Consider the following 13142-nt stretch of genomic DNA (forward strand, 5'->3'; position numbering starts at 1 on the left):
CGAGATTGCGCCATTGCACTCCAGCCTGGGTAACAAGAGTGAAACTCCGTCTCAAAAAAAAAAAAAAAAAAATCAGAGGTGGAGGGGGTTACATAGGACAGAAAAGCCCTTTCTTTCTTTCTTTCTTTTTCTTTCTTTCTTTCTTTTCTTTTCTTTTCTTTCCTTCCTTCCTTTCTTTCTTTCTTTTCTTTCTTTTTTTCTAAGACAGGGTTTCACCATGTTGGTCAGGCTGGTCTTGAACACCCGACCTCAGGTGATCTGCCCGCCTTGGCCTCCAAAGTGCTTGGATTACAGGTGTGAACCACCACGCTTAGCCGAAAATCCCTGTCTTTCACATTTGGTTGTTAAAATTTAAAAACTTTTCATTATCTTTATGCAATTGATGTTTTATAAATACCTGGTGTCAAAAGAGTTAACGTTCAAGACAACCTGCAGATTGGGAGAAAACATTTGCAAGCTGTGGATCCAACAGGGGACTGATACCCAGAGTTTACAAAGGACTCAAACAAATTAACAGCAAAAAATAAAACATCAAAAAAATTATTTTAGGCCGGGAGCAGTGGCTCAAGCCTGTAATCCCAGCACTTTGGGAGGCCGAGGCGGGTGGATCACGAGGTCAAGAGATCGAGACCATCCAGGTCAACATGGTGAAACCCCGTCTCTACTAAAAATACAAAAAAATTAGCTGGGCATGGTGGCGCGTGCCTGTAATCCCAGCTACTCAGGAGGCGGTCGCAGGAGAATTGCCTGAACCTGGGAGGCAGAGGTTGCGGTGAGCCGAGATCGCGCCATTGCACTCCAGCCTGGGTAACAAGAGTGAAACTCCGTCTCAAAAAAAAAAAAAGGTCGGGCGCGGTGGCTCAAGCCTGTAATCCCAGCACTTTGGGAGACCGAGGCGGGTGGATCACGAGGTCGAGAGATCGAGACCATCCCGGTCAACATGGTGAAACCCCGTCTCTACTAAAAATACAAAAAATTAGCTGGGCATGGTGGCACGTGCCTGTAATCCCAGCTACTCAGGAGGCTGAGGCAGGAGAATTGCCTGAACCCAGGAGGCGGAGGTTGCGGTGAGCCGAGATCGCGCCATTGCACTCCAGCCTGGGTAACAAGAGCGAAACTCTGTCTCAAAAAAAAGAAAAAAAAAAAAATTATTTTAAAAATAAATTAAATCTGCAGGGCTCAGTGGCTCATGCCTGTAACCCCAGCACTTTGGGAGACCGAGGTGGGTGGATCACGAGGTCAGCAGTTTGAGACCAGCCTGGCCAATATAGTGAAACCCCATCTCTACTAAAAATACAAAAATTAGCCGGGCACGGTGGCTCAAGCCTGTAATCCCAGCACTTTGGGAGGCTGAGGCGGGTGGATCATGAGGTCGAAAGATCGAGACCATCCTGATCAACATGGTGAAACCCCGTCTCTACTAAAAATACAAAAAACGAGCTGGGCATGGTGGTGCGTGCCTGTAATCCCAGCTACTTAGGAGGCTGAGGCAGGAGAATTGCCTGAGCCCAGGAGGCGGAGGTTGCGGTGAGCCAAGATCGCGCCATTGCACTCCAGCCTGGGTAACAAGAGCGAAACTCCGTCTCAAAAAAAAAAAAAAAAAAAAAACAAAAATTAGCCAGGCATGGTGGCCCATGCCTGTAGTCCCACTACTCGGATGGCTGAAGCAGGAGGATCCTCTGCTTCCTGGGTTCAACCGGTTCTCCTGCCTCAGCCTCCCGAGTAGCTAGGACTATAAGCATGTGCCACCAGGCCTGCTAATTTTTTTGTATTTTTACTAGAGATGGAGTTTCACCACATTGGCCAGGCTGGTCTCAAACTCCTGACCTTGAGATCCTCCCGCCTCGGCCTCACAAAGTGCTGGGATTACAGGCGTGAGACACTGCACCCAGGCTGGTTGTTTCTCACTCTCTTCTCTTCTACTTTTCAAATCTCCTCTCCTAAAAATAAAAAACGAGTTAAAAAGAAATTCCAGTGCGTATCCAAGTCATGGCACCCAAAAAAAAAAAAAAAAAAAAAAAATCTACAATAAATTCCACAGATAATCCCATTTAAAAGTAGGTAAGCCGGGCGCGGTGGCTCAAGCCTGTAATCCCAGCACTTTGGGAGGCTGAGGCGGGTGAATCACGAGGTCAAGAGATATTAGCTGGGCATGGTGGCGCGTGCCTGTAATCCCAGCTACTCAGGAGGCTGAGGCAGGAGAATTGCCTGAACCCGGGAGGCGGAGGTTGCGGTGAGCCGAGATCGCGCCATTGCACTCCAGCCTGGGTAACAAGAGCGAAACTCCGTCTCAAAAATAAATAAATAAATAAATAAATAAATAAATAAATAAATAAATAAAAGTAGGCAAGTGGGCAAAGGACATGAATAGACATTTTTTGAAAAAAAGATATACAAATGGCCAACAAGCACATGAAAAAATGCTCAACAATACTAATCAACAGAAAAATAAAACTTCGGTTGGGTGCAGCGGCTCACGCCTGTAATCCCAGCACTTTGGGAGGCTGAAGGGGGTAGATCATCTGAGATCAGGCATTTGAGACCAGCCTGGCCAACATGGTGAAACCCTGTCTCTACTAAAAATATTTTTTAAAAAAATTAGCCAGGAATGGTGGTGGTGCACACCTGTAATCCCAGCTACTCAGGAGGCTGAGGCAGGAGAAATTTCTTGAGTCTGGGAGGCAGAGGTTGCAGTGAGCTGAGATCATGCCACTGCACTCCAGCCTAAGTCAAAGGGCAAGATTCTGTCTCAAAAATAAATTAAAAAAAAAAAAGAAAAAGAAAAATGAAAATTAAAACTGCAGTGAGATATCATCTTACACAAGTTAAAATGGCTATTATTAAAAAGACAGTGGTTCAAGCCTTCAATCCAGCACTTTGGGAAGCTGAAGGGGGAGAAGCTGTTGATCCCAAGCGTTCTAGACCAGCCTGGGCAACATGGTGAGATCCTGTTTCTACAAAACATTAAAAATTATCTGGGTGTGGTGACATACAAGACCTTCTTTATAAAATAAATAAGTAGATAGATAAATAAATAGAACAAAAATAACTGATGTGAGAATGCAGAGAAAAGGGAACACTTATGCATTCTAGGTGGGAATGTAAATTAGTTCAACCTCTATGAAAAATAGTATGGAGATTTCTCAAAGAATGAAAAATAGGACTATCATTTGACCCAGCGATCCCACTACTGGCCATCCATCCAAAGGAAAATAAATAATTGGCTGGGCACAGTGAGTGGCTCAAACCTATAATCCCAGCATTTTAGGAGCATGACGGGGGAGGATCCCTTGGCCCTGGAGTACAGACCAACCTGGGCAACATAGCAAGTCTCTCTCTCTCTCTCTCTCTCTCTCTCTATATATATATATATATATATATATATGTATATATATATATATATACACACACACACACGTATATGTGTGTGTATATATATATACACACACACTCTATAAATATATATATACACTCTATATATACTCTATAAATACGTATATATTTATAGAGTATTTTTAGTAGATATACACATGTGCTGGGCATGGTGGTGTTTTCCTGTAGTCCCAGCTACTTAAGAAGCTGAGGCAGGAGCATCGCTTGAGACCAGGAGTTTGGTGTTGCAGTGAGCTATGATGGCACAACTGCACTCCAACTTGGGCAAGAGAGTCAGATCTTGTCAAAAAAAAAAAAAGAAAGAAAGAAAGAGTCGCTCCACTCCCCACTTTAGAGTCTAAGCTGGTTCCACGTACAATACCATGTGTTCCGAGCCAGCGCCATCACATCTGAGTCTCTTCTCACCCGGCTTTGATGGTGAGGCAGCTCCTGTGCCTGCAGCTGTGGTCCAGGGGGTGTCTGTGCTGGATACAGAAGTTGCCGTGACACTGGGCACACACCATCTACAGCATCTCTTTCTTCTTGCAGCCCTCTTTTGAGCACCGGTATGTAAAAAGAAAGAAGAGAGAGAGAGAGAAAGAAAGAAAGAGAGAAAAGATAAAATAAATCACCATACCAAAAAGAAGATGCCTGCACTCATTGCTTATTGCAGCTTGAGCCTAGGGTTCAAGACCAGCCTGGGCAACAAAATGGGACTCTGTCTCCATAAAAATGACAAAAATTGGCTAGGAGTGGTGGCTTATGCCTGTAATCCCAGCACTTTTTGAGGCTGAGGCGGGTGGATCACCTGAGGTCAGGAGTTCAAGACCAGCCTGGCCAACATGGTAAAACTCTGTCTCTACTAAAAATATAAAATTAGCCAGGTTTGCACACCTATAGTCCCAGCTATTCCGGAGGCTGAGGCAGGAGAATTGCCTGAACCCCAAAGGTGGAGGTTGCAGTTAGCGGAGATTGCACTATTGCACTTCAACCTGGTCAACAAGAGTGAAACTCAGTCTCAAAATAAATAAAATAAAATAAAAATATAAAATTTAGCTGGAAATGGTGGCACACACCTGTGGTCTCAGCTACTCGAGATGCTGAGGCAGGAGGATCACTTGAGCAGAAGTCAGGATACAAGGAAAGTCAAATACCATGTTCTCACTTATAAGTGGACGCTAACCCCAGCTACTCAGGAGGCTGAGGCAGGACAATCGCTTGAACTTGGGAAGCAAAGGTTGTAGTGAGCCAATATCGCGCCACTGTACTCCAGCCTGAGCACAAAGTGAGACTCTATCTATCAATCAATCAATCAATCAATAAAGTGGGAGCTAAATAATGTGTATACATGAACGTAGAGTGTGGGATATTATACACTGGAGAGTTTGAAGAGTGGGAGGGTGGGAGGGGGAGAAAGGATGAGAAATTACTTAATGGATACAGTTACACTATTCGGGCGATGGTTACATTAAAAGCCCAGACAATATAACCATGTATCAAAACCTCACTTGTATCCATTGAGTTTATACAAAAAAGAAAAGGAAGGGGGTCTCTCTTCGCGGAGCCGCACGAGAGCAGAGTACCAGGCTGCCGCGGAGGGAGTCATGGCGGGACAAAACTAGAAAGTTTCTTCCACTCTGATCGAGTATTGGTTGAAGGAAGTGCTGCTGAAACTGTAACCAAAGGAGGCATTACGCTTCCAGAAAAATCTCAAGGAAAAGTATTGCAAGTAACAGTAGTCGTTGTTGGATCCGGTTCTAAAGGAAAGGGTGGAGAGATTGAACCAGTTAGCATGAAAGTTGAGGATAAAGTTCTTCTCCCAGAATATGGAGGCACCAAAGTAGTTCTAGATGACAAGGATTTTTTTTTTTTTTTTTTTTTTTTTTTTTTTTTTTCTTTTTTTTCGAGACAGAGTCTCACTCTGTCGCCCAGGCTGGAATGCAGCGATGCCCTCTCGACTCACGGCAACCTCGGCCTCCCGGGTTCAAGCGATTTTCCTGCCTCAGCCTCCCGAGTAGCTGGAATTATAGGCAAGTGCCACCACACAGGCTAATTTTTTTGTGTTTTTAGTAGAGATGGGGTTTCACCGTGTTGGCCAGGCTAGTCTCCTACTCCTGACCTCATGATCCGCCTGCCCCGGCCTCCCAAAGTGGTGGGATTACAGGCATAACCACTGCGCCCGGCAAAATTTTATTTATTTATTTATTTATTTATTTATTTATTTATTTATGTAAGAGACGGGGTTTTGCTCTGTCGCCCAGGCTGGAGTGCAGTGGTGATCATGGCTCGCTGCAGCCTCGACCTCCTGAACTCAAGCAACATCCCACCTCAGCCTTCTAAGCACCTGGGACCACACATGTGTGCACCATCATGCCCAGCCAACTTACTTTATTTTTTGTAGAAATGGGGGGTGGGGTGGTCTCTCTATGTTCCAGGCTGGCCTTGAACTCTGGGGCCTCCTCCCACCTCAGCCTCTCAAAGTGCTGGGATTAGAGGCATTAGCCACTATGCCCAACTGTAAGCTTTTAAAGTTCATCTGCATATATTAAAAACCTTTCATAATAGCATTTCCCTCATTTTGAAAAAATAAAAGGTTTTTTGTTTGTTTTTGTTTTTTGAGAGAGAGTCTCCCACTCTCGCCAGGCTAGAGTGCAGTGGTGCCATCTTGGCTCACTGCAGCCTTCGCCTCCTGGGTTCAAGCAATTCTCCTGCCTCAGTCTCCCCAGTAGCTGGGACTAAAGGCGCACACCACTGCGTTCAGCTAATTTTTGCTTTTTTTTGTTTTTGAGACAGAGTCTTTAATTTTTGTTTTTTTTTTTTGTTTTGTTTTGTTTTTGAGACTGAGTCTTGCTCTGTCGTCAGGTGCCAGGCTGGAGTGCAGTGGCTTGATCGCGGCTCACTACAACCTCCGCCTCCCGGGTTCAAGCAATTCTCCTGCCTCAGCCTCCTGAGTAGCTGGGACCACAGGCGAGCACCACCAAGCCCAGCTAACTTTTGTATTTTTAGTAGAGACGGGGTTTCACCATGTTGGCCACGCTGGTCTCGATTTCCTTTTTTTTTTTTTTTTTTTTTTTTTTGAGATGGAGTTTCGCTCTTGTTACCCAGGCTGGAGTGCAATGGCGCGATCTCGGCAACCTCCGCCTCCTGGGTTCAGGCAATTCTCCTGCCTCAGCCTCCTGAGTAGCTGGGATTACAGGCACGTGCCACCATGCCCAGCTAATTTTTTGTATTTTTAGTAGAGACGGGGTTTCACCATGTTGACCAGGATGGTCTCGATCTTTCGACCTCGTGATCCACCCGCCTCGGCCTCCCAAAGTGCTGGGATTACAGGCTTGAGCCACCGCGCCCGGCCCCAGTCTCGATTTCTTAACCTTGTGATTCACCTGTCTCAGCCTCCCAAAGTGCTGGGATTACAAATATATAAAGTATTTTAAGGAAATCTATGTTAAATTTGTTATTTTTGGATTAACTGTATTTTTTTTTTTTTTTTTTTTTTGGCTTTTTAAAAAGGTGAGGTCTGAGTTAGTCATTCACAGAGAGCCTGAAAGGTTAATTAGAAACAGCTGGAGGCAGATAATGCCCTTCAAACCCTAAACAACAGCCATAGCAGAAGCTAAGCACCCTCTGGCACCCCTGGGGATGCAGCAGGGAATGGTCCTTTGAGTCAGCTTGAACTACAGATTCCTTCACTGGTAGCTACAGCTACTATGTGTGGATCCACACCACCCAAGACAGCAGCATCCCAGAGACATGTGACCAAAATGGTCAGAGTGAGTAAGTGGCCCATGGCAGGTATTAGGAGAAAGTGCAGAGGTGAAGGAGTCAGACCAACAGGGAAGATAAGAATTAGGAATATACAGTTAGGGCAGAAGAAAAGGGTTTTGTATCAATTTCAGAGGTTGTAATGATTACCTAAAGGTGAGTTTTACATTCTACTTACAGAATGTTGCTTGGTCAGGCTAGATGCTTTGGAATATTTCAGAATGGATCACATCAGAGAGGATAAAAAAGTTTAAAAAGGGTTGATGTCAATGTCACCAAACAAGATAGAACCGAACAGAGACATGTGTCTGACCAAACCCTAGCCCCTCCCCCCCAAAAATTGGACTCAATGATTTGAGAGAACACTTGAGTCAGCGACACCTAATAAGTCTTAAAAATGGGTGTTTATGCCGGGCGCGGTGGCTCAAGCCTGTAATTCCAGCATTTTGGGAGGCCGAGGCGGGTGGATCACGAGGTCAAGAGATCGAGACCATCCTGGTCAACAAGGTGAAACCCCGTCTCTACTAAGAATACAAAAAATTAGCTGGGCATGGTGGTGCGTGCCTGTGATCCCAGCTACTCAGGAGGCTGAGGCAGGAGAATTGCCTGAACCCGGGAGGTGGAGGTTGCAGTGAGCCGAGATTGCGCCATTGCACTCCAGCCTGGTAATAAGAGCGAAACTCTGCCTCAAAAATAAATAAATAATAAAAATAAAAAATTGGTGTTTATATAGGTTTCTTTTGGGGTCAGGGGGACTGAGTCTTGCTCTGTTGCCCAGGCTGGAGTGCAATGGTACAATCTTGGCTGACTGCAACCTCTGCCTTCTGGGTTCAAGCAATTCTCCTGCCTCCACCTCCTAAGTAGCTGGGATTACAGGTGTATGCCACCATACCTGGCTAATTTTTTGTATTTTCAGTAGAGACAGGGTTTCACCATGTTGGCCAGCCTGATCTCGAAATTCTGATCTCAGGTGATCCATCTGCCTTGGCCTCCCAAAGTGCTGGAATTACAGGAGTGAGCCATCACACCTGGCCTCATTGTTTATATAGTTTAGAACTCGTAAGCTCAGCTTGACAGCTAATATACAGGATCAAAGTGGTCAAGACGCTGAATATCTGTTTGTTTGGTTTTTTTTCTTTTTGAGATGGAGTTTTGCCCTGTCGTCAAGGCTGGAGTACAGTGGTGCTGATCTTGGCTCACTGCAACTTCTGCCTTCCAGGATCGAAGGATTCTCCTGCCTCAGCCTCCCAAGTAGCTGGGATTACAGGCGCCTGCCACCATGCCTGTCTAATTTTTATATTTTTAGTGGAGACAGGGTTTCACCAGGTTGGTCAGGCTGGCCTTGAACTAACGTCAGATGATCTGCCCACCTTGGTCTCCCAAAGTGCTGGGATTACAGACGTGAGCTACAGTGCCCAGCCTCGATATCTGCATTTAAAGGTAACTAATATAATACTTTTCGGCTGGACAAGGCGGCTCACGCCTGTAATCCCAGCACTTCGGGAGGCCCTGATGCTGGAGGATTGCCTGAACTCAGGAGCTGGAGATCAGCCGGAGCAACATAGCAAGTCCTCATCTCTACTAAAGATAAAAATAAAATAAAAATGTAGCTGAGCATGGTGGTACACCTGTAGTTCCAGCTACTCAGGACGCTGATGCAGGAGAAACACTTGGACCTGGGAGATGGAGGTTGTAGTGAGCCAGGATTGCTCCACTGTACTCCAGCCTGGCAAACAATGGACACCATCTCAAAAAATAAAAAAATAAAAAAACTAATATAATATTTTCATTCTTAAAAATATTTTAACTTTTCTTCATCACCATCCTTGATATTATATGACTTCCTTAAATTTTGAAAATTGAGCTCGGGCCAGGTGCGGTGGCTCACGCCTATAATCCCAGCACTTTGGAAGTCTGAGGTGGGTGGATCATAAGGTCAAGAGATCGAGACCATCCTGGTCTACATGGTGAAACCCCGTCTCTACTAAAAAATACAAAAAATTAGCTGGGCATGGTGGCACGCACCTGTAGTCCCAGCTACTCGGGAGGCTGAGGCAGGAGAATTGCTTGAACCCAGGAGGCAGAGGTTATGGTGAGCTGAGATAAAATCATTGCACTCCAGCCTGGGTAACAAGAGCGAAACTCAGTCTCAAAGAAAAAAAATTGAGCTAAATACAGGCACAGTGGCTCAGGCCTATAATCCCAGCACTTTGGGAGGCCAAGGCAAGCAGATTACTAGAGCCTAGGCGTTCCAGACAAGCCTCAGCAACATGGTGAAACCCCATCTCCACAAAAAAATTTTAAAATGAGCCGGACGTGGTGGTGTATGCCTGTAATCCCAGCTACTAGGGAGGCTGAGGCAGGAGAATGCTTGAACCTGGGAGGCAGAGTTGCAGTGAGCCGAGATTGCTCCATTGCACTCCAGCCTGGGCAACAAGAGCAAAACTCCATCTCAAATAATAATAATAATAATCAGCTGGGCGCGGTGGCTCACACCTGTAATCCCAGCACTTTGGTAGGCCGAGGTGGGCGGATCACCTGAGATCAGCAGTTTGAGACCAGCCTGGCCAACGAGGTGAAACTGTCTCTACTAAAAATGCAAAAATTAGCAGTGTGTGGTGGCAGGCACCTGTGATTCCAGCTACTCAGGAGACTGAGGCAAGAGAATCACTTAAACCCAGGAGGCAGAAGTTCCAGTGAGCCGAGATCAGCCATTGCACTCTAGTGAAACTCTGTCTCAAAATAATAATAATAATAGAGCTAATTTACCTTTTGTAATAGTACATATCTATGTAAAATACTCTGTAGGAGGCCGGGCGCGGTGGCTCAAGCCTGTAATCCCAGCACTTTGGGAGGCCGAGGCGGGTGGATCACGAGGTCGAGAGATCGAGACCATCCTGGTCAACATGGTGAAACCCCGTCTCTACTAAAAATACAAAAAATTAGCTGGGCATGGTGGCGCGTGCCTGTAATCCCAGCTACTCAGGAGGCTGAGGCAGGAGAATTGCCTGAACCCAGGAGGTGGAGGTTGCGGTGAGCCGGGATCGCGCCATTGCACTCCAGCCTGGGTAACAAGAGTTTAACTCCATCTCAAAAAAATAAATAAATAAAAATTAAAAAAAAATACTCTGTAGGAAGAGATGTGCTTTTTGTGTCTTAGTTTTACATTCCGAATGCTTTTCACATTCAAGTAGCTGTGCTACACTATTCAAAAGAGACACATCTCAGTTGGTAAATGCACAGAGAAAGCAAACAGTGTCTTGAAGGTATGCCAAAATCTCCCGGGTATGTATCAGCCCCATCATTGACTGCTTTGACACTTTATTTTGGCAAATTGGAACTTGTATATTTTCATAATAAACAATGTAACTGTTTCTCAACCACTTAAAGGGAGGCGAAATGGTCTCCTCCCAAAACTCAAAAGTCTAATCTGCAGAAACAAATTTACAGGATTGTCTTTTGTTCTGAAACAAAAGGAAGTAGGACCAACTCGGCAAATAGTGAGGGTCTACTGTGTAAACTATGACAGTTATGATATCCAGTGAAAATCCTAGAATATTGGATAGGTTTCACATTTCTAAACAGTTGGAATCCTTTTAGTTTCTTAATCAAATCCACTTAGCATGAGATCCTTAGGATATTCAAGGGAATTACCCAAAGGAAACAGAACAACAAAAGTAGGCTATTTAAGGTGTTGACTTAGTGACACTGTCAATTCCTCAAAACTCTTCAAAAATGGATTATTGATTTAAAGCATCAAAGACAAGTTATTTTCTGTTCTATGAATGTCCAGAATGTCCAGAAAAGATAAGCAAACTACAGCTGGAATAGATAAAAGTTGCTTTTGACACCAGGTGAACTTGTTAAAAAAAAAAAAAAAAAGATAAAAGTTGCAGTTTCATAAATTTTTTCCAAAAAAAAATTTTTTTTAATTGAAATGAAATCTCTCTCTGTCACCCAGTCTGGAATGCAGTAGTGCAATCTCAGCTCACTGCAACCTCTGCCTCCCGGGTCCAAGCAATTCTGCCTCGGTCTCCCGAGTAGCTGGGATTACAGGTGCGTGCCACCAGGTTTTGTTTTAAGGTATATACTTTTTAGACTCCAGTAGCCAAAAGATACTTTTATCTGATGGTTAAATGAATTTGCTTTAGACAAAAAAAAAGTGATGAATCTGCCAGGAAACCTATTGTTTTTTTCTTAACAAGGTCAATTTTCAAAAATGCTAGAAACACAGAAAAAAACACAACAATGTGGAGGGAATCTCTCAGGTATTGCAGGTGGAACGAATTACTCTCCCAGAGGTTACTTTTCTTTTTCTTTCTTTCTTCTTCTTCTTCTTCTTTTTTTTTTTTAATAAGGTGGGGTTTCACCCTGTTGGTCAGGCTGGTCTTGAACTCCCAACCTCAGGTGATCCGCCCGCCTTGGCAGAGGTTACTTTTCATTGGATGTATATCCCATTATGGGTGATACCTCAGCAGAATAATGTTCTTAGCATCACTCAGGCAGGAATCTTACTGGCCGTAAACATTTCAGAAATACACATCTAAGCCAGCTTTGGCCGGGAGCAAAGACAGCACTCTAATCCACCTGGACAGCTGAAAGGGTGAAGTTGGGTCAGAGATAAGTAGTGCCGGCTGAATTCTCATAGCTCACCTACCACCTGACAAGCCCAGGCATGGGGGTGTGCGGTTGGCACAGGTGTTCTGGTTGAGCCAGCTGAAGGCTTAACAACCCCATGATCCAAACTCTGTTACTGTAACTACACTTGCCCCTGATACTTCCTATTTGCCAAAGAGAATAAATTTTTGCCAGGTACGGTAGCTCACGCCTGTAATCCTAGCACTTTGGGAGGCCGAGGTGGGTGGATCACCTGAGGTCAGGAGTTCAAGACCAGCCTGGCCATCATGGTGAAACCCCATCTTTAGAAAAAAATAATAAATAATTTAAAAAAAGAGAATAAAATTTCTAAATTCATGCATAATGGCAGAAAATAAAATCCTCAGTGCTTTAAAATAATGTTAAGTTTCTTCTGGGTTTTCTTTTCATGTATTTATTTATTGCCATGATCATGAACACATGGGTTTTCTTTTTTCTTTCTCTTTTTCTTTTTCTTTGAGATGGAGTTTTGCTCTTGTTGCCCAGGCTTGAGTGCAATGGTGCGAACTCAGCTCACCACAACCTCTACCTCCTGGGTTCAAGCAATTCTTCTGCCTCAGCCTCCCAAGTAGCTGGGATTACAAGCATGCGCTACCATGCTCAGCTAATTTTGTATTTTTAGTAGAGATGGGGTTTCTCTAGGTTGGCCAGGCTGGTCTCGAACTCCCGACCTCAGGTGATCCGCCTGCCTTGAGCCTCCCAAAGTGCTGGGATTACAGGTGTGAGCCATCGAGCCGGATTTTTTTTTTTTTTTTTTTTTTTTTAGACAAAGTCTTGCTCTGTCTGCCATGCTGAAGTGCAGTGGCATAATGGCATAATCTCAGCTCATTGCAAACTCCACGGTTCAAGCGATTCTTCTGTCTCAGCCTCCTGAGTAGCTGGGACTAGAGGTGTGTGCCACCACTCCTGACTAATTTTTGTATTTTTAGTAGAGACGGAGTTTCACCATATTGGCCAGCTGGTCTCGAACTCCTGACCTTGTGATCCACCTGCCTCAGCCTCCCAAAGTTCCTGGATGACAGGCATGAACCACTGAGCCCGGCCTTTTATTCGAGACAGTCTTGCTTCATCACCCAGCCTGGAGTACCGTGGTGCAATCTTGGCTCACTGCAATCTGCACCTCCGAGGTTCCATGCACCACTAATTTTTGTATTTTTAGTAGAAACGGGATTTCACCATGTTGGCCAGGCTGGTCCCGAACTCCTGACTTCAGGTGATCCTCCTGCCTCTGCCTCCCAAAGTGCTGGGATCACAGGGGTGAGCCACTGCAGCCGGCCAACATGGGTTTTCAATTCATTTATTCAGTATTTCTTGAGTGCCTCCTATGTACCAGAATTTTCCTTATGGGTAAG

This window comes from Saimiri boliviensis, chromosome 1, assembly GCF_048565385.1.
Source record: "Saimiri boliviensis isolate mSaiBol1 chromosome 1, mSaiBol1.pri, whole genome shotgun sequence".
NCBI lineage: Eukaryota > Metazoa > Chordata > Mammalia > Primates > Cebidae > Saimiri > Saimiri boliviensis.